At 51.3% G+C, this 26796-nt stretch overlaps 1 protein-coding gene across 2 annotated transcripts in view; it reads left to right on the top strand.

The window, feature by feature from the left end:
• Nucleotides 1-343: 343 nt before the first annotated feature.
• Nucleotides 344-26796, top strand: part of strbp (spermatid perinuclear RNA binding protein) — a 50097-nt gene continuing 23644 nt past the window's right edge. For both annotated transcript variants that reach the window (XM_067249760.1, XM_067249759.1), the window contains exons 1-2: nucleotides 344-488; nucleotides 12519-12619. The gene's annotated coding sequence lies outside the window, so the exon portion shown is untranslated. The remainder of the gene's footprint in view (nucleotides 489-12518; nucleotides 12620-26796) is intronic.

Genomic DNA, 26796 nt, shown 5'->3' with positions numbered 1-26796 from the left:
ATGTAAAAACATTGATATAGGCTAAGTCGCCTAGCTATGTTAGTCAATAGCCTATAATATTGCAGAACATTTCATTTCTTATCACAAGCAGCCATCATGCTGTAATACAGATGTTGTAATGCAGGTTAGGATATTTTAGGTGGCAAGGGGTTTGTTATGTAGTGGGTGTTGATTTCCTGATCCCTGCGCATGCCGCTGCTGGGCTCATCTTGTCAGTAGAAGCGGCTGGCGCTCGCTTTCCCTCTAGTAATGAATTGATCCTGTCCACGCCTGCGCACTCACCATTCATCTTTGGCGATCTCGTGCGAGGAAGAAGCCAGCAGGAGGCTCGCGGTGCGCTGGTGTCAAAGTGAGATCGAGCGCTGACCGTTGCCTTGCCGCTTGGAGTGGGGTAGTGTTGTTACTGACCGAAATACGACTTTTCAACAAATCCTGTTGGCAGTGTCGCGACGTATGTTTGGACTTGTTTTATTCCTGATTCAACAAAAGTAAGTAGATTATGAAACTGCTGTAAACCTGCTGTAAACGGTAGTGGAACCTTTTTGTTTCGCGGAGTGGAAACAAATGTGAAGTGTCGGCATGGTTGCATGAGCTCTCTGGCTGTTTATGTTTTTGTCGACCGGGGTCCGAAGTTTGGCATAGCTTGCTGTCGTTTACTGAACCATTTTGTAATGTACAAAATCATGTGCATAAACTAGGTAAATTTGACTATTACAATATAATAAAGACGAATGACATCTCAATAACGACGTGAATACATGGGGTCTCAAACAGTCATTCAACGAATTAGTGTCAGTGATGGTTTTATTCTAGTTTTAAATCGTGGTTTTAAAGAAAACCATTACTGACACTAAGGAAAATAATAGCAAACGAATCTTTTTCTTCACAGTCGTAGCCTACTCACACAGGCTATAACGAAATTGGAGGCCTACCTAACGCTATTTCGCAAGTTGCAGTAATTCACTTTATTTGCTGTGGTTATTCACATATGAACCAATTAGACGGTGACATGATGTTCGAGGTTGTTCGTTTAAAGCAGGTGCGTGTACTTCCGCACACTGCTGAGTAGGCTAGAGCTTCTCAACCTCGAGCCATAGCCTACAGTTCACCAACAGCCAGCTGATGGTTAAACCTCACAAACATACCGCAGTCATCGTAATTAAACTTGGACGCGAACGATTGTCTAGTGTTATTAAGGAAAGCCATTTAATGTCATGTTCATAGATAGGGTCAATCTTCGGAATATTTTACATTAGCGGACCGATAAAGATTTGTTTGAATGCTTTGTCAGGGAGGCCACGGTGTTTTTGTCCGGGTGTGATGGTTCGTTTTTGTGGTGTTTTTGACATTTCTAAAGCTATAGGGAACGAAGAGCGAAACTACACACTTATTCGGTCGTATTTCCTCATTCAGAGTTTTGTCAGCTCATCTCTTCCTCATAACTCTCTCCCCCCCCCCCCCTCTCTCTCTCTCTCTCTCCCTCTCCCCCCTCCCTCACTCTCTATCTCCCCCTCTCTCTCACTCACTCACTCGCTCCACCCCCCCTTCTCTCTCTCTCTCTCTCTCTCTCTCTCTCTCTCTCTCTCTCTCTCTCTCTCTCTCTCTCTCTCTCTCTCTCTCTCTCTCTCTCTCTATCTATCTCTCTCTCTCCTCCTGTGTGACACAGAAGCTGTTTTCTTGTTTCTAAACGGCCAGGATTAGGCTATTAACAGGACTTTAAACAGCTTTTAGATTAAAAAAAAATTCTCCATATAAAATACAATGTAATGTTTCATACACATACTTTGAGGGATAGCCCGCTCACCTGGTTGGCTGTGTTGTGTCTGAACCAAATGAGGCTCTACTTTAACAGCTGAGATAGCTATACTGCTGCTGCCTGTGACGACCCCATATCCATGCAGCTAAATGGAGGCAGTGTGCTAGAGGGGGGTCAGAGGTTAGGGTTCACACGGTCCTCTCACTCTAACCTCCCGCCTTTTGCTTCCTTTGCAGTGACAGTAACATACACTGAATACTTACTCTGGCCTAGTTAATCATGCTCAGATCCCTGTTAAACAAATCTTGGTATAGTCAATGTGGTTTGACTACGCTGGCCTAGTGTACCACATTTCCTGTGGTAAATAAAGAAGTGAAAGGGAGTACACTGTAGGCTACTGACTGTGTGTGTTTGTCGTGTTTGATTGTGTGGGTTTGTGGGTTTTTGTTTTGTGGGTTTGTGTGACGGGTTTAGTCTGTGTGTGGCAACCGAATACAGTATAGTCGGCTGTACTCTGGCACTCCTATCGTAAACACGTGAATGATTTATAATCTGCATGTTTGCTACCTAATTCACCCTACAGCTGGCAGTCTGCTGCCAATGGGTGTGTGGCTATATCAACGGCCCTCTGCAGAGGAAGGGAAGGGGAAGTGGAGGTGGGGGGCACTTGTTTCAGCGTCACAGGGCAGCACTGCACCGCTGCAGCCGCTCACTTTTCACTGCGGTGGTGAGGAGCGCACACAGCAGCAGGTGACTGGAGGATTCCTGCCAATGGCTTAGTTTACCCACGTCTCTGGATAGCTGGGATTAAGGTGACTTAAGGAACACCAGCACACACATGCACACGCACACACAGTCTGCCTTTTGTTTTGTCCCAGGTTTTGTAAATAGAATTGAATAATAGAATATAAAATCATAAGAACACCACACCACACATTCTTTCTACATCTTCAGATCAGGTGAGATGAGACACAGAGAAATTAGGTATGTTTTGGTTAGTAGTGTGTGTTTGTGTGTGTGTGTGTGTGTGTGTGAGAGAGAGGAACTTTAGTAGATAAAATAAGCAGAAATTGGATAATTTACCTTTTATCTTTGTGACTGAGGAGGCAATGGGTCTCTCTCTGTCTCTCTCTCTGTCTCTCTCTCTCTCTCTCTCTCTCTCTCTCTCTCTCTCTCTCTCTCTCTCTCTCTCTCTCTCTTTCTCTCTGGTGATCTATTCCTGGATGTGGAGGTGAGAGGAAATGGGAACGTCGGGTGTGATATGAGCTATTCCCTCTCCAGATCAGCTTCCTTCTGCAGTGCACACACACACATGTACGCACATACACACACACACACACACATGTACGCACATACACACACACACACACACACACACACACACACAAACATTCACACAGAACCAGTAACCTTTGTTCTAGGACAATTTAGGTATATCAGATACAGTATATTACCTGTTGTATTTATTTATCCAACTAAATTAGTTAGATTTCCACATATGGATGCAGGCATTGGCGAGATGTGTGTGATGTGTTTGTGTCACTAGTGTGTGTGTGTAATATACGGAACCAGAAACCTGAGACAGCTAGGACTAACCAATCACAGAGCTTGCTCTCAACGTTTAGCCAATCAGTTCCCCAGATCAGGTTAAATTGTGTACCATGTAGAAAGGGAAGTTGGTGTTACTGTTGTGCGTAGTTTGAATGTAAGTCACAGGAGACACACGCACACTCAGTGACACTTTGTCTCTCGGCAGCACAGCCAGCCGGAGGCAGTGTTGAAACAGACCTTGTGTTTTGCAGTATAAACACCGGGTATACAAACGAACACCAACAATGGTAACTGACATAGCAGAGGAAAACACACAGACATACACACCAGATCTTAAGCAGGCCTGGGTATGAATGGCCATGTAAGGTCTCCTACACTGATGGAGCGGGACCACTGCACACACACGCGGCTTGAAACGAACCCTGACCCGGCCGGGGCAAACAAACCAACTGCTCGTCATTGTACTTAACAAGACTAATTAAAACCAAATTGAAACCAGATTGAAGCAAAGTGCACTGCTCCCCAAAGTGCACGACCGGCAGAGATGCAGCGTCAGTACTGACACACTAGCGGCTCTGAGAGCGACTCCCATTCAGATCTGCCCCTCTACCGAGCGTCGACAGAGACGGCGACGACTCGTAAATTAGTAAGTAAGTAAGTAAGACTTTATTTATATAGCACATTTCATACAAGAATTGTAGCTCAAGGTGCTTTACATAAAATCAATAAAAACAATGATACAAGTGATAAACAATTCAAACAAAAATAAAAATCTCAATAAGATCTCTGTTCAAGAGAGAAAACAACTTTAAAAGTAGGAAAACCCTTTTGAGATAAAATTACTTAAATGCTTCGGTAAAAAGGTAGGTTTTAAGCTAGTGTTTGCTTCACTAATATTTATGGGTAATTTGTTCCATAGTTTTGGGGCGTAATTGACAAAGGCCGAATCACCAATCTTCTTATGACTGCTTCTGGTGACCTCTAATAGGCCTGCATTTGATGATCGCAGTGTTCTAGCTGGTGTGTAGTTTATAAAGGAGTTAGCAATGTAGCTAGGTCCTTGTCCGTGTAGAGCTTTGTATGTGAGGAAAAGGACCTTAAAGTCAATTCTGAAGGTAACAGGGAGCCAGTGTAAAGTAGCTAGGACAGGACTAATGTGTTCTTTCCTTTTAGTTTTGGTTACTAATCTAGCTGCAGAATTTTGAATGAGCTGTAGTCTTTCAGTGGTTTTCTTGGGAAGACCAGTGAAAAGTGCGTTACAGTAGTCCAGCCGGCTGGATATAGACGTTTTATCTTCGCTGCTAATGAATGTCTGGAGAGATGTTTTTCTGCAGATGAGATCGGGTGGGTGTGGAGGGGAGTGAAACACCACCCCCACACCCACCCTCCACCTCCCCATCCCCTCCACACCACCCTCTCACTTTGGTGAAGGATGTGTGCACCGTGTGTGCACCGTGTGTGTGATGTGTGTGTGTGTGGTGTGTGTGTGTGGTGTGTGTGGGTGTCGTGTGTATTTGGTGTGTGTGGTGTGTGTGTGTGGTGTGTGTGGTGTGTGTGTGGTGTGTGTGTGTGTGTCCTTCCTCTCGGTCTGTCACATTTTATGCTGCTTCGTTTGCCTGTCGTGTCAAATATCTGCGTAGTATGTCGTACAACTTATACTTACAGTAATATTTCAATATGTCGTGTTTATACGCTAGCCCTAAGGTTGTTAATTAACAGTGAAATACCTTTGACATATTTGTATCTACTGAGACAGGTTTGAGACTGTTTTTTTAAATGATGCATCTATGCCAAGGGGATATGTATTACATTTGGTGTGTTTGTGTGTGTTGTGTATTGACTAAGCTGACCTGTTGACCATTTATAGAGATGAATATGCTGCCTTGATGTTGGTGCAGTAATTACTGAGGGAGATAATCATAGCTGCTGGTCTGGATCTAATCTCGTACTGGCCTTGATTTAATAAAGCAGATACAGCTGATTTACTAGGGATTTAGGAGGTGGAAGCGTGTGTTTGTGTGAGAGGTGTGTGTTTGTGGAGAAGTTATTTTAGTGTTTGCCGTAGTGTGTGTGCATATTTTTCACTGTTTAGTGTATTGATGTGTGTTTGAGGTTGGTTTGCCTGTGGTGGTTTATGTTGTGTGTTTGTTTGAGCTCAAATGTGTGTGATACGGCTCACTTCTGCTGCCCTCCGGCTGGGAGAATGAACCAATTAGAGCGTGATCCTGTGATTGCCGCACAGTGGTGGTACGATTATATGAACCCACCTTAGTGCATGGATGTTGGGGAAAAAGACTTGGAATATTGATAAAGTCAGTCTGGTTGGATCCTATCTCTGACACTGTGTATGGATAAGAGAGGGTGTGTGTGTTTCTGTGAGTGTGTGTGTGGGTGAGATGAGAGAGAAAGAGAGAGAGGCTATACTGTACGTGTGCTCCCACAGAAAGAGAGCACACATACAGGTATCCAATAATGGAACTGTGTTAACAGGGACATTCCCCCCGAGGCAAGTAGGGTGAAATGCCTTGCCCAACACAACGTCATTTGGCACAGCCGGGAATCGAACCGGTAACCTTCAGATTACTAGCCCGACTCCCTAACCGCTCAGCCACCTGACTCCGCACGCACACCCACGCACACCCACACACACAGGGCTTTAAGCGTGCCATCCCCTTGCTCCTCCAGACACCCTTGCTCCTCCAGACACCTTGCTCCTCCAGACACCCTTGCTCCTCCAGACACCTTGCTCCTCCAGACACCTTGCTCCTCCAGACACCCTGCTCCTCCAGACACCTTGCTCCTCCAGACACCCTGCTCCTCCAGACACCCTGCTCCTCCAGACACCTTGCTCCTCCAGACACCCTGCTCCTCCAGACACCCTGCTCCTCCAGACACCCTGCTCCTCCAGACACCTTGCTCCTCCAGACACCCTGCTCCTCCAGACACCCTGCTCCTCCAGACACCCTACTCCTCAGCGGTGGCCCCAGGCTGGTTGGGAGCGTTGCTGTTTCCGGGTCACAGTCAGACTCCGGAACAGACGGCTGGAGTGGAGGGGCTTGGGGAACAGGCCAGGCGTGCTAACCAGTGCGTGTGTTCACGCTCGCGCCATATCCCTCCAGAGATCTCTTAGAGCCATCCAGCCAGCCGTCTCAGTCCAGCAGACACGTGATAGACAACTAGGCAGGCAGACATGTCTTGCTGCTCCCGGGCTGAGTGTCTTGTCAAGATATCCATGTTTTCTTATTCCTTATGTCTCATACATGCTTTGTTTATTTCTCTGGGAGATGGAGGACTGGAGAGAGAGAAACAGATGTTGTCTGGAAAGATAGAGGTGTAGAAAGAGATAGAGAACAGTGAAATAGCTTAGAATGAGAAGATAGGCAGAGAGACATGATTCAGCTGAGCTCAGAACTACATTTCCCAGCACACCCCAGCAGGCTAATCCCTAAGGCCAGTGTGTAATTGGATAGATCCCAAGATCGCTGTGGCGACAGCCAGCGGCAGGTCCATCTACCCCCGCGATCCCCAGGGTCTGGGAGCCCCTTATGCAGCCCACACTCGGCACCACTCATCCACCAGCCCCCCACCTTTATCTATCCTCCATCTTCATCCTTCCTCTCCTCAACACCCCCCCCCCTCCCCCCTCCCCCCTCCAAGTAGAACGTCTGTGAGAGGTAGAGAATGTGTATGAGACTTTGCTGTGTGTGTGATTCAAGCCAGCGAGACAGCCAGGGTGTGTTCCTGGCCCGGCAGCATTTGTGTGTCTAATTCTGTCATGTTCGGATAGATTTGCGTCTGTTGCTTTGCTCGGCTTACATTGAATTGGCCAATCACATGGCTCAGCCTCCCGGGAGAAGGGCTCATGGGAGTTGTAGTCATATGTTTATCGCTGAATAATAGGGATGTTATCAAGAAGAAACTAATTGGATTCTACCATGCTTTTCTAGGTAATTCAGTTTCTTCTCTTTTTTTCTCTTCGCCCCCCACCCCCATATTTAGGCCTATCCCCGTCTCTATCTCCGTGAGTGCTTTATACTATACTATACTCTGTATCATGGAGAAGCTTTATCTACAACAATACACAAACACAGCTGTTGTTTACCACCTGGTATTACCTGAGTGTTTGGCCTGGAGCAGCAGGGGAGGAACTGGAGTATCTGCCCTCCCTCCCTCCCTCCCTCCCTCCCTCCCTCCCCTCCCTCCCTCCCTCCCTCCCTCCCTCCCTCCCTCCCTCCCTCCCTCCCTCCCTCCCCTCCCCTCCCTCCCTCCTCCCTCCCTCCCTCCCCTCCCTTTCCTCTCTCTCCCTCCACCCCCCCTCTCCCCGGCCCCCCTCCAGCTAGTCTTCCCCTCTCTCCCCTCACTTTGCTTATATGGCCCAAGTCAGCTCCTGCTATTTGTGCACTCCTTCGGCCAGCAGGCCTATTTCAGCCCCACAGCCCAGTCACCCGAGGGTTAAATCTTTATGGTCAGGAATCACCTAGCGGTTAGCCGGCTTAGTACCAGGCCAGTGTGGCCGTTTATTAATTTTTTTGTGTGGCATTTCTGCCTTTAATATTTATTTCTGACATAGTGTGTTTGGAGAGGACAGGAAATGCTGGGAGGGAGAGAGAGAGGTGATGACTTGGAGCCAGAAGCCCGGGCCGGATTCGAACCCATGCCAGCCATGCGGTACAGGTCTCCCTCTGGGATGTCCCTCTTGTCTACTTCCCCCACCTGCCTGTGGTCGGGGCGAGCGGGAACACGCGCAAAAACGTTAACTTAGCTGACATCCCAAAACCAGGGGCCCCTCAGACAGAGGTGAGTGAAGGTGATGGGATGTGAGCGAGGGGGAGGGGAAGTGGGAAGACGAGAGACAACTAGAGATGGTAGGTAGATCAGTCCAGAAGGGAGGTGGCAGGGGATGACGGCAGCAGACTTACCTGCTCTCTCCCCCCTCTGCCTCTTCCTCCTTTCTCTGTGGGGCTCCATGGGAATTCCGCGACCACTTTGCCTTCAGCAGAATGGTTATTTTTACATATTAACAGACGGAGACAATAGCTGTCCTCACGCCCTCCTCCCATTCTCCTCCTCCTCCATTCCCCCCCCCGTCCCCCCGTCCCTTCAGCTCTGGAGGGGTGGGAGGGGATGGGGGGTGGAGGGGGGGGGCGTTGGGGGTGGGGTGCTAGGCTGTGGACAGGTCATCTATCTACCTTCTAATGATGACGGATGGGAGGGGTGGACGGAGAGAGGGAGGTGGGAGAGGGGGGAAAGAGAACGGAGGGAGGAGAGACGGGATAGGTGGTGGAGGGACAGAAAGAGGAAAAATGCAAAGGGAGAGGAGAGGGAGAGAGAGAGAGAGAGGAGCGAGCCTTTGGATGCTTATTTGGGTTGAAGGAGAAGGGCGTATTGATGGCTGTTGTCTTATCGTTCTTGTCATCCTCGCCTGCACGCACGGTGTGTGGAGTGTGACATCTCAACCTTGAGTTCGCTGGCAGAGCAAGGTGACACATGGTGCTGCCGGCAAGCACACACACACACGCGCACATGCACACACACACACACAGGTATGCGCGCACACACGCACATGCATGCACACCCAGATCTGTCTCTGTCAGCTTCTTCTGTCCTGTTTACAAAGGCAGCAGAAGGATGGTGCAGTCCCAGGAGACGTATCTCTCTCTCTCTCGCCCCTCTCTCTCTCGCCCTCTCTCTCTCTCTCTCTCTTCTCTCTCTCTCTCTCTCTCTCTCTCTCTCTCTCTCTCTCTCTCTCTCTCTCTCTCCTCTCTCTCTCTCTCTCTCTCTCTCTCTCTCTGTCCCCTCCCTCTGTCTCTCTCTCTCTGCCTCTCTCGATCTCTTTCCCCTCCCTTTCTCTGTCTTTCTTTCTGCCTCTCTGTCTCTTTCCCCTCCCTCTTCATGTCTCTCTCTCTCTCTCTCTCTCTCGCTCTCTTCTTTCTTCTGTCTTAATGATCCTTCTTCTTCACCTTTTCTCACTCAGTCCCATCCTCCATCTCACCGACCTACTGACTATCTCCCTATCTCTTGTTGCTGTTGTCTTTGTGGTGGTGTGATGGTGGCTGCAGATAGTAGGGATCAGTGATAGTAGATATACAGGACCAAGTCCTGACGACATCCCAGCTCTTTGGAAGACACGAGTGGGAGGTTGAAAGTCAGCCCCCCCTCTTCCAGGACCACTTCCGCCTGCCTGCGCTCGCATTCACACACACACACGCACATACACACGCGCACACACACACTCTCTCTCGCACAAGGCAAGGGTGAATTTTCACCCGTTCCAAAACTCCTCGCCTGTGTGTCTGCTGTGGAGAGGCAGGACGTCGCCATGGCAACGGAAGGAGTAAGATAATTGGGTATGGCCCAGATTGTGTTGTAGGAGCAATGAAGCCTAAAGTGAGACTTTGTTTCTCTGTCTGTTTCTTTTTTGTTTCCCAAATCCATTGGCCTTGTTTAAGAGTTGCTGGTGTGTGGTAAGTGCATGTGTGTGTGTGTGTGTGTGTGTGTGTGTGTGTGCAAAATGCTGGCTGGATAGCAGGTCATTGTGATGGATAGCTCAGTCAGACAGACCAGAATCCCCTCAGAGCCCAGAGCACCTTTTTAGCTCTCCTCTCTCTCTCTCTCTCTCTCCTCTCTCTCTCTCTCTCTCTCTCTCTCTCTCTCTCTCTCTCTCTCTCTCTCTCTCTCTTTCTCTCTCTCTCTTTCCTGTTGGTCAGAAGTAGATTAAAAAGAACCCCCATATCTGTCCCACAGGGTTGCCAACCCAACCAGCCGGCTGGTGTGAGATTTTAATTGCACACGCACGTACATGTGCACAAGCCCAGTGTGCTTCTGTTGACTAATGGGGCTTATGGTTCAATGTGGGAATTTGATTTTCAGAGAGACGGGGAGAGGAGAAGAGAGGGACAGGATCAGAGTAGGAAAGGAGGAGAGGAGGAAAGGAGGAAAGGAGGAGAGAAGGAGGGGAGGAGAGGAGGAGAGGAGGAGGGGAGGAGAGGAGGAGAGGAGGAGGGGAAGAGAGGAGGAGGGTAGAGGGCCAGGCTAAGGGAGAGGAGGTGCGGGGGGAAAGGCTCTGACAGACAAGAACAGTGTTGAAGGTAAACGTTGAGGCTCCTGCACTGCTGGTTGTAATTTATGAGGCTCTAGCTAGCCGGCCTCTGGGAGGACAGAGAGAGGGGAGGGGGGGGGCAGGTCAATAAAGAGGTCCTCTGAGCCCCAGTCCCACACTTTCAGTTCTAAAAATGTGTGTGCGTGTAGGAATGAGTTTGCAGTGTGTGTGTGCGCCGGGGGACAGAGGGGGTGTTTAGGAGCCTGTAGGACAGAGATGTCTTTGTGGAGGTCAGCTCGCTCCCCTGCAGCTTAAGACTGCAGTCCTGTGTGCCTGTGTGTGTGTGTCTTGTCCGCAGGAAGCTGACTTTTCTACTGTGATGTGTTTGTGTGTCACGTGACTAAAGTTGAATGGCTTGTTATGGAGCTGGTCCCCTGGAGATGAAAAACCAAAAATGTACACACACACACACACAGAGGCACCCAACACCTAGTCATTTCCCTGAGTGGAATTCCAATGTGTTGGTATTAGGAAGTATGCAGAGGATGTACGTGCACACCCACACACACACTTTTCAACACTCACACACTTTCTGGTGTGTGGCAGACTGATTGTATAACATAACTTCAATCAGATGCACAGGAGCTTGGAATGAATTCATCGCTGTGTGTTTCTCGGGGAGTGGTAGGGTTCTCGAAAGCATCATCATTAGTTTTGATCTCACTGCTACATCTACAAAGAGACAGACAGACAGGCAGGCAGGTCGACAGGCAGACAGGCAGGTCGACAGAGAGACAAGACAGGCAGGTCGACAGGCAGGTCAACAGAGAGACAGACAGGCAGGTCGACAGAGAGACAAACAGACAGGTCCGACAGGCAGGCAGGCAGGTCGAGAGAGAGACAGACAGGCAGGTCGACAGGCAGGCAGGTCGACAGACAGACAGGCAGGCAGGAAGGAGGTTGTAAACTCTGATCCACTGTTGATGGATCTCACTATTCTTGGAAACCTGTCACCTGACCCTCCAACACCCCTCTTAGCTATGTACCAAGGAACACCCTGACTGACACACCTGGCATGTCTGCTCTGGGCCCTCTAGAAGAGCCCTCTGACAGCTCTGCTGACGAAGCTCTGTCTCTCTACAACCCAGGACTGGTTCGACCAGATCTGGGCTGGTTTCTTAAACGCACCTTCTATAAAAGTAGACTTTGAAATGTTATCCCGCCGTTCCGGTCCATCAAATCCATTACAGTTCCATCTCCACAACTGGGAAATGACGAGGGCCACTGGGTCGGGACCTGAAGCATGGTGCGGTATTTTGGGGAGGAATGATGACGGTCCTTTTGCTCTCCTGCCTCTGCTAAGTAATGACGCTCGTGGCTCATTGATCTGGGCCTCAATTAGCATAGCGAGAGTTTGTAATGAGAGTGCTGTCTGATCGACTGCTCCAGGGCCCGGAGCAGTGCTGAGTGCTAAACCACAGCACCCAGCCACCGTAACGGAAGACTCCAGCTAGTTAGGATCTTGACAGAGTCCCAGGAGACGAGAGGCAGGGGATCAAGCCTGGGGTCTTCCGGGGAGGCTTTCGGGAAGAAGAAGAAGGAAAAAAAACCCTGCTTTGGCACGCGCTCCCTCCACAGCCTCCTCCTTCTCCTTCCTTTGTCTCTCGTCTCGCCTCTCTGGTTTTCTCCCGCAAACTTGCTTTATCCCAGAGCGGTTCCTCTCTCGTCATTGCGTCACGCAGGCACCGCTCAGATTCCCATATCTGTCACTTCTCTCCTCTCCTCCTTCGTCCTCCTCCTCTCTGCCTCCGCCGAGTTACATCTCGGAGGCGGAGAGGAGGCAGAAGAGAGGCGGGCTGCGGGCGTGTCGTGGGAGGCCTCCAAAAGACAGCCAGTCAGCCAGGCCCTAACGAACCTCTCCGCGTCGAAGGGAGAGATTGAGAGAGGCTGTCTGCGGAGGCAGGAGCTGGGAAAGGGGCTCGGGGTCGGCCTGCCGCGACAGAGAAGACAGGGAGGCTGATCAAACTGTAGTACTATACTCAGCTTTAGTACAAGCATGTGCAGGAGTACCGTTATTGTCATTGTGTTGACCGTATTGGTGAATGGACCTCCCACTCGTCGGGGCGTGTGTGGAGGAATGACTTTTGACCCTGCGACTTCATGTTACCTCAGGTACCTCTGAAGGCTGTGACTGCAAAACATAGCAGGACAAGGAGGCCAGAAGGACTGTGGGCCAGGCTGACGGAGGGCCAGACGGACGGAAAGAGTGGAAGGTAAGGATGCTAGGCTGGGCTCCAGGGTCTCTTTAATGGGGGGGGGTAGAATGTTTGATGTTGTTTGATACACTGCTCCCTCGTCCCCTCCACCTCCTTGTTCACTTTATTCCCCTATCTTGTCTCCCTTCTGCCTCCGCCTCCTCCTCCTCTTCTCCCCCTCTTCTTCTCTCCTCTGCTCACCTCCCCCTCTCCTCCCCTTCTCCTCTGTGTTCGTCGTCAGCTGTGGGGCTGGAGTGTTTACATTGTTGCGCTGTCAAGTAGAAAATAAGCAGGCACCCCTGCTTGTGTGCGTACGTGCGTGCGTGTGTGCTGACTCAGCTTTGAGGCCTCTCCGGTCCCTAAACCTCTTGGCACGGTCAGGTCTGTTCCCGTAGCACTCCTAGATTGACCGTGTGTGGCCCGGTCCTCTTTCTCCTCCCTCTTCACTTGAATCTAATCTGTTCTACACAGACACACACACTAGATAAACCCCCCACCCCCCTCTTCCACACACACACACACACACACACAGGTCCCAGATAAGCAGTGTGTGGGCCTTGTTGTCCTCTCTCTGTGTAGCGGTAGTAGGAAGTGAAGCGAAGGTCGTCATCCTGACGTCAACATGACATGTTTACCTGTCAGGTGAACTAATGAGTTCTGTTCTGAGTTTCATTAGTGTTCATTATCTGGGCTGTCAGTCAGAGTTTGTGTGTGTGTCTGAAGATGAAATGATCATTGTGTCAACTTAGCGTGGTTGTCTGGATATCATAACTTTGGTGGCAGGTCTCCAACCTGGTCTGGAAACCAGGCCGCAGCAAAGGCTCAGCCTAGCATGTTTATGTGTGTGAGTGTAAAAGTATGAATATGCCTGTGTGTGTCTTGATATGAAGTGAGTGTGGCTGTGCTTGTGTATCTGGACTGTAATCCATCCCCCTCGGCATGCTGGGTAAAGACACAGTACCCTCGGCAATGCTGGGTAAAGACACAGAACCCTCTGGTATGCTGGGTAAAGACACAGAACCCTCGGCATGCTGGGTAAAAAACACAGAACCCTCGGCATGCTGGGTAAAGATACAGAACCCTCGGCATGCTGGGTAAAAACACAGAACCCTCGGCATGCTGGGTAAAGATACAGAACCCTCGGCATGCTGGGTAAAGACACAGAACCCACAGGAACTCGGAGGACTTCGTAAAACATCCCCACAGTCGGCGCGTGTTTACGGTGGAGTGGGGTGGGGGTGTGATTAGCATAGTGACTAGGCCATAGAGAGAGAGAGTTTATGTGTGACTAACTGTGTTCTGGTCGCTGTTGGGGTCTGTGCACATGTTTGTGTGTGTCTATGCAGTGTCTGTGCACATGTTTGTGTGTGTCTATGCAGTGTCTGTGCACATGTTTGTGTGTGTCTATGCAGTGTCTGTGCACATGTTGTGTGTGTCTATGCAGTGTCTGTGCACATGTTTGTGTGTGTCTATGCAGTGTCTGTGCAGTGTCTGTGCAGTGTCTGTGCAGTGTCTATGCAGTGTCTGTGCAGTGTCTGTGCAGTGTCTGTGCAGTTTCATGCGTGTGAGCGTGTCTTGGGCCTCCTGGCAGCAAGTGTGACAGCCTCTATTAGTTAAGCATCAGGCTGTGGTTGTGTGTTGTGTGGTTGAGTGTTGTGCGGTTGTGTGTTGTGTGGTTGTGTGTCTGGCCTCCCAGACAGAGGTTCTGTGAGTGAGGCTGCATGCATATTTGATGGGTGTTTATGTGTCCTTGCAGCTGAGTGGTCAGGCCTGCTGGTTCTGCCAGAACTGTTTATTGATCACAGGACCGACTTAATGTTGATTTAATGATCACCAACCTGCATGAACAGAGAAATGAAAGGGAGGGGGAGAGGAGGAAAGAGGGGGAATGAGAAACGGGAGAGAGAAAGAGATAGATAAAAGTGTGTGTGTGACTAATTAATTGCTGTGGTGGTTTTTGAGGGATCCCTGACTGATGGACCAAGACAGGAAGAGAGAGATCTACACACTCGCGCACACACACTCGCACACTCACACACACACACCATTAATTTCACAGGAGATCCACGTGAAGTTGTATTCCCACACTGAATCATGTTTTTTTCTCTCTTTCTTTACATTTCTCTTTCTCCTTTCTCTTTCTCTTTCTCTCTCTCTCTCTCTCTCTCTCTCTCCTCTCTCTCTCTCTCTCTCTCTCTCTCTCTCTCTCTCTCTCTCTCTCTCTCTCTCTCTCTATCCCCCCCCTCTCTCTCTCACCATCCGTTAGCTGCAGTGTCCTTGAGAAGTGACTTTGCCTGTGAGTGTAGCTCAGCGCTGGGCCTGTGTCTCTGTTTCCAGGTTTCCAAGATTAGGTAGATGACAAGATGACATCAGCTACTCCTTGAATCTGATGTCTTCAAAAACATAATCCCTCCAGTTTTTGGTCAAACATAACAGGAACAAGGCTTGGCATACTATTTGTACTTGTTTACCGTTTTACTTGTTGACTTGTTTACGTCAGCAAACACTCACAAAAAGTACAAACGAAACAGTAAGTGAAGTGAATTATTTAGCGATAATGCGTGAATGTGTGTGTGTGCATCATCCACACAGTGGTGTGCATGTGTCACGCTCGTGTGTGTGTGTGTACGGGTGGGCTCCTACAGGAACAGCAGCCAGGTGTACCTCCAGCGTGTCAACGCCTCATTAAACACACTCCCTCTCCTCGAGGTTGGGGACACGCTGGACCGTCCAGGGCTTTCCAAGCCTCTGAAACTTTAATGCCGCGGCCAGAATGCTTATCCCCAGCATCTTTATTGTCTGGCTGCAAGGCGACACCTTGGCCCCGTGTGCGGTGTTTAATGGGCCACGGGTTTTTCCGTCGGGCTCCGATGTCCGATGATGACTGGCTCCTCTGTCGTCTGGCTCCGCCGCTCTCTGGATCTTTGTTCTCCAAGGTTGGGGATGTGTGGAGGGGCGGGGGGTCGGTGGGGGGGGGGCGGGGTTGTCGGTCGGTTGGTTGGTTTGGAGGTGGATGGTAGTTGCGGTTGAGAGACAATGGGAGGACGATATGCTGAGATGCTGAGAAGCACGTACGGGTTAGCAGGGCGTCCGACCTTTGGCGGTCACTGTTGGACCATGAGTTGAGGACCGAACATCTCAGTCCTGCTGTGTAGACCTCAGTCCGGCTGTGTAGACCTCAGTCCTGCTGTGTAGACCCTCAGTCCGGCTGTGTAGACCTCAGGTCCTGCTGTGTAGACCTTAGTCCGGCTGTGTAGACCTCAGTCCTGCTGTGTAGACCTCAGTCCTGCTGTGTAGACCTTAGTCCGGCTGTGTAGACCTCAGTCCGGGCTGTGTAGACCTCAGTCCTGCTGTGTAGACCTCAGTCCTGCTGTGTAGACCTTAGTCCGGCTGTGTAGACCTCAGTCCGGCTGTGTAGACCTCAGTCCTGCTGTGTAGACCTCAGTCCTGCTGTGTAGACCTCAGTCCTGCTGTGTAGACCTTAGTCCTGCTGTGTAGACCTCAGTCCTGCTGTGTAGACCTTAGTCCGGCTGTGTAGACCTCAGTCCTGCTGTGTAGACCTCAGTCTGCTGTGTAGACCTCAGTCCTGCTGTGTAGACCTTAGTCCGGCTGTGTAGACCTCAGTCCTGCTGTGTAGACCTCAGTCAGGCTGTGTAGACCTCAGTCCTGCTGTGTAGACCTCAGTCCGGCTGTGTAGACCTCAGTCCTGCTGTGTAGACCTCAGTCCGGCTATGTAGACCTCAGTCCTGCTGTGTAGACCTCAGTCAGGCTGTGTAGACCTCAGTCAGGCTGTGTAGACCTCAGTCCTGCTGTGTAGACCTCAGTCCGGCTATGTAGACCTCAGTCCTGCTGTGTAGACCTCAGTCCGGCTATGTAGACCTCAGTCAGGCTGTGTAGACCTCAGTCCTGCTGTGTAGACCTCAGTCCTGCTGTGTAGACCTTAGTCCGGCTGTGTAGACCTCAGTCCTGCTGTGTAGACCTCAGTCAGGCTGTGTAGACCTAAGTCCTGCTGTGTAGACCTCAGTCCGGCTGTGTAGACCTCAGTCCTGCTGTGTAGACCTCAGTCCTGCTGTGTAGACCTTAGTCCTGCTGTGTAGACCTCAGTCAGGCTGTGTAGACCTAAGTCCTGCTGTGTAGACCTCAGTCCGGCTGTGTAGACCTCAGTCCGGCTGTGTAGACCTCAGTCCGGCTGTGTAGACCTCAGTCCTGCTGTGTAGACCTTAGTCCTGCTGTGTAGACCTCAGTCAGGCTGTGTAGACCTAAGTCCTGCTGTGTAGACCTCAGTCCGGCTGTGTAGACCTAAGTCCTGCTGTGTAGACCTCAGTCCGGCTGTGTAGACCTCAGTCCTGCTGTGTAGACCTCAGTCCGGCTGTGTAGACCTCAGTCCTGCTGTGTAGACCTCAGTCCGGCTGTGTAGACCTTAGTCCTGCTGTGTAGACCTCAGTCCGGCTGTGTAGACCTCAGTCCTGCTGTGTAGACCTCAGTCCGGCTGTGTAGACCTCAGTCCTGCTGTGTAGACCTCAGTCCGGCTATGTAGACCCTCAGTCCGGCTATGTAGACCTCAGTCCGGCTATGTAGACCTGGTTGTGGTTTGTGGAACTGTCCTCCTGTCTGTGTTGGCTCAGACAGACTGGCTGGTCTAAACATATCCTGGTGCTTTCATCACAGCTGCCTCTCAGCTTTGTGTTTGCTGTGCCTCTCAGTCCCTCCACCTCCCAGCGTACAGTGTGTGTGTGTGTTTCCCTACAGTCTCCTTAGTGCTCCTTCTCCCTGCTTCTCGTTCCAACTGGGAATGCCTGGGTGTAGCTGGAAGGATGTAGCCATGACGACTGTTCCCACTGGGGAACATGAGCCACGGGATGAACCGCTTTTTCTCTCTCCCTCTTGCTGTCTCTTTCACTCCCATCTCTTTGTCTCTCGCCCCTGCCATGTCCTTCTGGCTGGTGACGGCTGTGAGGGCAGGCTGGGACTAGACTTGTTTATTCGTTGTATGAAGAGTGAAATAGAGGTTAGAGGCCTCTTTCAACTCACAGAAATCTGTGTGTACGTGTGTGTGTGTGTGTGTGTGTGTGTGTGTGTGTGTGTGTGTGTGTGTGTGTGTGTGTGTGTGTGTGTGTGTGTGAGCAAGTCAGTCAGTACACTGAGCTTAGTTAAAAATTCAGGACATTGCTGATACAGGTTGATTTACCAGCACACACATACACACACACACACATACACGCACACACACACACATACACACACACACACACACATACACACACACACACACCAGCCTCCCAATCTGCAGGCAGAAGTGGTGGGTCACTGAGCTCCCAAAGACCTTTGACTTAATGAAGCCACCATGCAGATAGAGCAAGAAGGAGAGAGAGAGAGAGAGAGAGAGAGAGAGAGAGAGAGAGATGATGGAGTTAAAGAAAGAGGTGGATGATGAACTGTGTAACCGTCTGTGTGCCTCTCAGCAGGGGTGTGTTGATCTCAGCTCCTCCTCGCACACACACACTTTCGCCCCCTCCTTTTCTCTCTCATCTCTCTCGTCTCCCTCCCTCTTTTTCCCACAATCACGTACGTACGCACGCACACCTACCTCTCCCAGGCTGCAGTCACACCTCCAAAGCCCTCTCTTACAAGTCATTGAGCTGAGAGATTAAGATTTCCCCTGTCAGAAGAGAGCAGAGAGAAAGAGAGAGCAGAGAGAAAGAGAGAGCAGAGAGAGAGAGAGAGAGAGGGAGAGAGAGGGGAGAGAGAGAGAGCAGAGAGAGAGAGAGGGGAGAGAGAGAGAGAGAGAGGGAGAAGAGAGAGAGGGGAGAGAGAGAGAGAGAGGGAGAGCGTTGAAAGGATGGAGCGAGAGGTGGATGGAGGAGCAGGGTGTTTCTGTGGTGTTATTGCCCGCGCTCCCTCCTCATCAGTCAGACACAGGCAGGGCCGCACGGGCCTAATGAATCAGCCTTGTCCAACATACTGGCCTGATTGACCTGGAATGAATGGGCTGACTGATCTGCTCTCACTTAGCAGGGCGGGAGGGGGGGAGGGAGGGAGGGAGGGAGGGAGGGAGGGAGGGAGGGAGGGAGGGAGGGAGGGAGGGAGGGAGGGAAGGGAGGGAGGGAGGGGAGAAGAGCGAAAGATCCCGACACACACACATTCACATCCTTGCGCACACTCTGATGGTTGTTAACCCCTGGCACAAACAGGAACAGCAACACATGCATGCGTACGCGCTCACACACACCCGCAAGGCGGTAGCGGTAGTTAGTAGGGTAGTAGAGGCACTAAATGAAACCCTCAACCACTCTTGATTGTCATCCCTATTCACATCAACACACACACACACGCAAACACGCTCGCACACACTGCAGGGGGTCTGATTGTGCGTCAGTGTAGGTGGCGTTGAATAAATAGCCTGCTTCATGCTAGCTAGCGCTGTGGCTTGCTGTGCCGATTTCTGAAGGAACAGATGGTGCTGCCAACTCCACAAACACACACGCTGCGCGCTGACACGCAATTCCCGCTCCGCAAACACTCGCAGCCGCGTGCACGCGCGCACGGATACACGCGCGCTGCTCCACACGGCAGCACGCGCTGACACAGGCCGCCACACGCACACACTGTTCCCCATGCGCACACACGCGCAGACACACACACACACACTGCACTGCATACAGGGTCAGAATCACTGTGGGCTGGGTGAACTAGACCTGCTAGGGATCATCTGCTGGCGGGGAGAAAGCACACACACACCACCTCTCTAAACCTCCTGTGTGTGTGTGCGTGGCATGTCGAACAGTGTGTGCTTGCGTGTGTGTTCAAGTGTGTTTGTTTGTGCCTGTGTGTGTGGTGTGTGTGTGTGTGTGTGTGTGTGTAGGGAGGTGGGGGAGGGGGGCGTGTGTGTCAGATAGAGAGATTACCAGTTTTGTGCATTCTTCACGTTTAGCCCACCAGGCTATAATCGCTCACAGCAGCCCCCCTATGGGTACCATTGATTTATCCAATTTAACACACACACACACACTAACACTCAGACCTAGTAGAGGTTTACAATATAAACATGTAAGAGAAACAGAGAGGTAGACAGACACACAGACACACAGACACACAGACAGACGACAGACAGACAGACACACACTCACAGACAGACAGACAGACACACACACACACACACTCACAAATAGACAGACACACAGACAGACAGACAGACACCCCCCCCCCACACACACACACACACTCACAGACAGACACACACACACACACACACTCACAAATAGACAGACACACAGACAGACAGACAGACAGACAGACAGATAGACAGGTTCCCCAGCCTCATCCTCCCCTGCTCTCCAGGGTGAGAGGTCTAAAGGGCTCTTTGCTCTAAGCTGATGTTTAGTAACATGAGCAGCTGTGTTGTTACTGAGCTCTCACCCTCCAGACACAAACACACAGATACAAAGAGGGAGACACCCACACACACAGACACACACACACACTCAAACATGCACACACCCTCAGGTTACGTAAGAATGGGTGGTCAAGTGAAGGTTGGGTTTTTGGCAGCTGTATTGTAGCCCCAAATGTAAGAGTGTGTTGATTGAGAGATGTGGATCGTGGTTTGAGAGTTCCTCTCCTCATACTCTCTTCCAATCTGGTCTCATAAAGTAACAGTGATCCAGTCAAGCTCTCAGCCTTCCAAACCCAGACCCTCTCAGCCTCTCACCCTTTCAGCCTTCAAAGCCTGCCAGTCTCCCCGCCTCAGAGCCTCTCAGCCTGCCAGCCTCGTAGCTACCCAGCCTCTCAGCCACCCAGCTTAAACCAGAAGGCTTCTGGGAAAAGACCAAGAGTTTGGATGCTGCTGTTTTCCTTTTTGTTTGTTTTGTAGGTGGATATTAGTTGTAAGCTCATAGTCTGCTCAAAGTCTTCCCGTCCATCCATCTGTCCCTCTATCCCTCTGTCCCTCCCCCCATCCATCCATCTATCCCTTTATCCCTCTATCCCTCCCCCCATCCATCCATCTCTAAAACCCTCGTTCCATCCGTCCACCCTTCCATCATCCCTCTCAGGGGAAACTGAACAAATCAGCCGAGGGGTAATCTCCCAGAGTGCTTTGTGAAGAGTCTTTCTGTGTAACATCTGTAGCGGGACAGGGGGAGGGGTGGAGTGAGGTGGGGTCTAGGGCAGAGGGGGGTGTGGCTGGGTGAAGTGAGGTGGAGGCCAGGAGGGCGGGTGTACCGTGGTCCAATGTGTGTGAAGGGCCTGAGACAGAATCAGTTGTCTGGCTCAGACTGATTAAATGCTGTGTGTGTGTGTGTGTGTAGATTACAGTATCTGTTTGGCTCTGTGCTCCAGACACCACTCAGGAGGAACAGCTAACTTAATGTATGATGTGTGTGTGTGTGTGTTCTTCTGTCTGGGGGGGAGGCTGGGGGCCGACCAGACACCAGTAACCATTAGCTGTCTGTCAGCATCTTAGGAGCTAATGGGGTTTGTACTGGACTGTCTTCTCTACTTCATCTCTCATCATGCACACACTGAACCCACACAAGGATACTGTGTGTGTGAGAGGCCATGACGGTAAATCTCAGTCAAAACCATGAAGTGACTGTTTGCAACGGCTAATTATTCTCTCATCCTGCTCTCTGTTCACCCCTCTCTTCTCTTCAGAGTTCAGACACTCACACACAATACCGCTTCACTACAATAGCCCTGTGACACTGCCATTCGTTTCTCTCTCTCTCTCTCTCTCTCTCTCTCTCTCCAATTATTGGCAGCAGGGTTATGCTCTCTAGATGTCATCCATTTCCCCCCGAAGGCAACATCAGCAGATTGTCTGTCCTGCCAGGTCATCAATGCAGCCTGGCCTCTACCTGCCCCAGCTACACACAAAGCTGCTTTCTTGCTTTCTTGTAAAAGAGGAGGGAGGAGAAGGAAGGAAGGAAGGAAGGGAGGAGGAGGGGAGGGAGGGAGGGAGGGAGGAAGGAAGGAAGGGAGGGAGGGAGGAAGGAAGGAAGGAAGGAGGGGAGGAAGGAAGGGGAGGAGGAGGGGAGGGAGGGAGGGAGGGAGGAAGGAGGGGAGGAAGGAAGGAAGGTAGGAGGAGGGGAGGGAGGAAGGAGGGAAGAAGGAAGGAAGGGAGGAGGAGGGGAGGGAGGAAGGGGGGAGGGAGGAAAGGGGGGGATGTAGGTACAGGAAGGATACGCAGGGGTGTGGCAGAAAGAGGTTGTAATGGATTCCTGGTCAAGGCCCCAGATTGATCAGCCTGCGTCTTCGCTGGTCTCAGATCTCCTCACAACCAGACTGCTGCAACAGTCAACAAGGCATACGAACCTGCCGCGAGGGAGCCTCGCCGCGCTACTGCTGAGGTTTCACCCTCGTTAACGCAGCGCGCCAACACCTTCCCCGTGTGTTCTTCACACAAAGACGACCTTGGTTGCGGTCTCCATTTCCGTCCTCGACTAGTTAGCGCGGAAAAGCGCTGAGGGTGCTGTTGAAAGGTCAGGCTGATTTCCATACAAAGGCGAGCTCTGGAGGATTGGGCCCTGGATCTTGGCCATTTAGGCAGTAACAAACTGCCCTGTCACCATAGCTATGGAACGTACCGGCATTCTCTACCTTTTGTTCTAAGATGTTTTCAGAAGCTATTCGGAATATGCTACATTCCGAGGCCTTAATGAGACATTAGGGAGCTGAGAGGTATGGAGGAATCAAGGGGGTGGCAGAATGTATGGAAGGCAAAGTCTTTAGGAGTATCCAACATGTACTTAATATGGTCCTCAAGATGTCTCAGTTTAGCTGTATTTGCAGTCTAATCGGATCTAATACTGCTGCGTCTTGTGGTCAGAGCAGCAGAGGCCTGCTTTCTGCTTGTGTAGGCACAGGAAACGGATCCCAAGCTTCCTGTCTTCGGTCGGCTTGCTGGAAGACTAGATGGCTGGGAATCTGAGCGGCCGAAGTGGTGAGAGGATGAGGGGCTGAATGGGGAAGAGGCTGGGAGTCCGGGAGGCTCACGTGGGTGAGAGGGATGAGGGGCTGAGGGGGGAAGAGGCTGGGAGTCCGGGGAGGCTCACGTGGTGAAAGGATGAGGGGCTGAATGGGGAAGAGGCTGGGAGTCTGGGAGGCTCACGTGGTGAGAGGATGAGGGGCTGAATGGGGAAGAGGCTGGGAGTCTGGGAGGCTCACGTGGTGAGAGGATGAGGGGGCTGAGGGGGGAAGAGGCTGGGAGTCCGGGAGGCTCACGTGTTGAGAGGATGAGTGGCTGAGGGGGGAAGAGGCTGGGGAGTCCGGGAGGCTCACGTGGTGAGAGGATGAGGGTGACACTGTGGCTGTCCCTGGTGTGTGTTACAGCTTCTGTTTGCGTCTTTGTCTTGTTCGACACCTCAGTCCTCCCTGGAGTAGAGCGGAGTGTCATCATTAGTGGTAAAGGTGCGTGTGCGGCAGTTTCTATGACAGATGTAGTGCTAAGGTACCTGCTCCAGATATAAAGCAGCACTAAGTCAAGAGAGAGGGGTGGAGTGGGGTGGGGTGGGACACACAAGCCATCTTTCAGGAGAAGTCCACCGCCATGTAAACACGACAGCCTTCCTGTCATCAGATGAACACCTGGAGCAGGAATAGAACCACAGCCACAAGACAAAAATGGAGAGAGAGGGGAGAGAGGGAGGGAGAGAAAAAGAGAGGGGGGTAGGGAGGGAGAGAGAGAGACAGAGAGAGAGAGAGAGAGAGAGATGAGAGAGAGAGAGAGAGAGAGAGAGAGAGAGAGAGGGAGGGAGAGAGGAGAAAGGGCAAGGGTGAGATTGGTGGAGAGACAGGAAAGAGAGAGCGCTGTGGAGGAGAAAACATCAACATTGTGCATCTAGAATAACCTGAGAATAACAAACACACTTCGGCGGGCTGGTTCCAAAATAACTCCAAACCTTGTTACCTCCCAGAGCCAAGATTAACATTTGGAGGACTGTGTGAACAAACGCACCTATTAATACGGCAAACACACGCACACGTGCGCACACACACCTGCGGCTCTCTCTCCCTGTATCTGCTGGGGTTAGATAGCTATCTGAAGCAGTGACTGAAAACTGCTGCTGTTTGGCAAAACACTTGCTCTGTGCCCTCTACTCCCTCCCTCCCTCCCTTGATCGTTCTTGTTTTTATCTTCAGATTTCTTCTTCCCTATCCTCAGGGAAATCTGTGAATACGCATTACAGTCTTTCGACTGTAATGCAGGTGTGTGTGTGCGTGCGTGCGTTGCATTAAGGGTGCATTGAGTAATTGACTCGATGGGTCGCAGGTCCAGAGGAAGAGAGTGAGGTGCGTTTCTCTGTTGTTCATCGTGTTTCTCAGCCACAAGCCCTTCCACCGTGGCGGCACTGGGACATCAGTGCGTGCACACACACACACACCCAACCACACACACACACACCCAACCACACACACACACACCCAACCACACACACACACACACACACAGCGCTGGCCCCGCCGGCCTCTTTGGGCCTCAGGGGACACACCACACAGTAATGAGAAACCACCGACGGTGACCGTGTAAAGAGGAGATGGAAAACCGAGAGGAAGATTAAAAAAACACAGACATGCGAGGCTCTCTCTTCCTCTCCCTCTCTCTCTCTCTCTCTCTCTCTCTCTCTCTCTCTCTATCTCTGTACTGATCAGTGATTATGTGGTTGTCTTACAGATGTCTCAGGATAAATATCAATCTGGAAACTTAACCATGTTTATTTGCTCCCATTAAAAGTTTATGGCGCTGTGTGTGTGGGCGTTGTGTGGGGTGGGTGTGTGTGTGTGTGGGGCGTGTTGTGTGGGTGTGTGTGTGTGGGGTGGTGTGTGGGTGTGTGGGTGTGTGTGTGTGTGGGGTGGGTGGGGTGTTGTGGGTGGGTGTGTGTGTGGGTGGGTGGGTGTGTGTGTGGGTGGGTGTGTGTGTGGGTGTGTGGGTGGGTGGGTGGGTGGGTGTGTGGGTGGGTGGTGTGTGTGGGTGGGTGGGTGGGGTGTGTGGGTGGGTGGGGTGGGTGGGTGGGTGGGTGTGTGGGTGGGTGGGTGGGTGGGTGGGTGTGTGGGTGGGTGGGTGGGTGGGTGTGTGGGTGGGTGGGTGGGTGGGTGGGTGTGTGGGTGGGTGGGTGGGTGGGTGTGTGGGTGTGTGGGTGGGGTGGGTGGGTGGGTGGGTGTGTGGGGTGTGTGTGTGTGGGGTGGGTGTGTGGGTGGGTGGGTGGGTGGGTGGGTGGGTGGGTGTGTGGGTGTGTGTGTGGGTGGGTGTGTGTGTGGGTGTGTGGGGGTGGGTGTGGGGTGGTTGGGTGTGTGGGTGGTGGTGGGTGTGTGGGTGTGTGGGTGGGTGTGTGGGGTGTGTGTGTGGGTGGGTGTGTGTGTGGATGTGTGTGTGGGTGTGTGGGTGTGTGGGTGGGTGTGTGGGTGGGTGGGTGTGTGGGTGGGGTGGGTGTGTGGGTGTGTGTGTGGGTGGGTGTGTGTGTGGATGTGTGTGTGGGTGGGTGTGTGGGTGGGTGGGTGTGTGGGTGTGTGTGTGGGTGGGGTGTGTGTGTGGATGTGTGTGTGGGTGTGTGGGTGTGTGGGTGGGGTGTGTGGGTGGTTGGGTGTGTGGGTGTGTGTGTGGGGTGTGTGGGTGTGTGGGTGGGTGTGTGGGTGGGTGTGTGGGTGTGTGTGGATGTGTGTGTGGGTGTGTGGGTGGTGTGTGGGTGTGTGGGTGTGTGGGGTGGGTGGTGTGGGGTGTGTGGGTGTGTGGGTGTGTGGGTGGGTGTGTGGGGTGTGTGGGGTGTGGGTGTGTGGGTGGGTGTGTGGGTGTGTGGGGTGTGTGTGTGGGTGGGTGTGTGTGTGGATGTGTGTGTGGGTGTGTGGGTGTGTGGTGTGTGGGTGGTGTGTGGGTGTGTGGGTGGGTGTGTGGGGTGTGTGTGTGTGTGTGTGTGTGTGTGTGTGTGTGGGTGTGTGTGTGTGCTCTTGTCCCCTAGAGGAGACCATAGAAGCTTCAATAAGAAGCAGCAAGCACAGAGGAAGGAAGGAAGGAGAACGAAGAGAGTTGAGGGGGAAGAGTGAAAAGGGGCAGACGAGGGGAGGAGGCAGGACAAAGGGAGGAGAGGAAGCGAGAGAAGAGGGGGAGGATGAGGGGGAGGGAGGGAGGGGGGAATCAAAGGCATGGCGAGGGAGGAAGTGGAGGGAACGGAGAGAGGGAATGGAGACGGGAGAGAAAACGAGTGTGGGTGTTATGAAAGAGAGATGGGAGGAGGGAAAGACAAGGAAGAGAAATACTGGCTGTAATTGGGTGTCTGCAAGCCCTGGGTGGGAAAAGACACTTTTGTATTCCACACACACATCACACACACACACACACCACACATACATTACAAACACACACACACACTTACATATCTAGTAGTGCATTTGCTACCCATATCCTAGAGAGTGGGAGGAAAGGATTCATTTGACATTCTGACGGATACATGCATGTTTTCACTTCACGCTCCTCTGTCTACACGCGCATTTCTCATGTCACACTTTGCCTATGCCCGTTACGTTCACACGTAGCGACATGTACCATAGACGGGGGGGAACAATCGCCCTTTGCTTTTTGCATGTGCTAGTCTCTGTATAACTGTCCTTCCATGCTTGTCCCCAGGTGCTTGTTATGTTCCCTCCTGTTACCTCGTGACTTGCTTCATGTCTGGGTGTGTTGTAACTGTTGGGCACTTAACAACACTTAAGTTTTTTGGGTCAGGTGGCTGAGCGGTTAGGTAATCAGGCTATTAATAAGAAGGTTGCCGGTTTGATTCCCCGGCTGTGAAAATGACGTTGTGTCCTTGGGCAAGGCACTTCACCCTACTTGCCTCGGGGAATGTCCCCTGTACTTACTGTAAGTCGCTCTGGTTAAGAGCGTCTGCTAAATGCAAATGTAAGTTTTATCTTGAAGCCCTTTTGACACTTGCCAGGCTCCCACTATAAATAAGGATTTGTTCTTAATGATTTGCCTGGTATAAGAAAGTAAAACATATATATTAATAGCGTTGAATATAATAGTTTTGCAAATATTACAAAAAACATTAAGGCAGCAGAGCTGGAGGTAGAGCAGAGTTAATGATGTTTGGAATTCAAACATCATAATGAGGGAATAATGATCATTTACTTGTCGTGTGTGTGGTTGCACGTGCGTGCCTATGTGTACTGTATGTATGCTCTTGTGTGCGTTCTGGCTGTGGTTG

The sequence above is a fragment of the Osmerus mordax genome, chromosome 14 (genome assembly GCF_038355195.1).
Source record: "Osmerus mordax isolate fOsmMor3 chromosome 14, fOsmMor3.pri, whole genome shotgun sequence".
Taxonomy (NCBI): domain Eukaryota; kingdom Metazoa; phylum Chordata; class Actinopteri; order Osmeriformes; family Osmeridae; genus Osmerus; species Osmerus mordax.
Note: the sequence above shows the minus strand (reverse complement) of the source record. Positions and strands in the feature narration are given on the sequence as shown.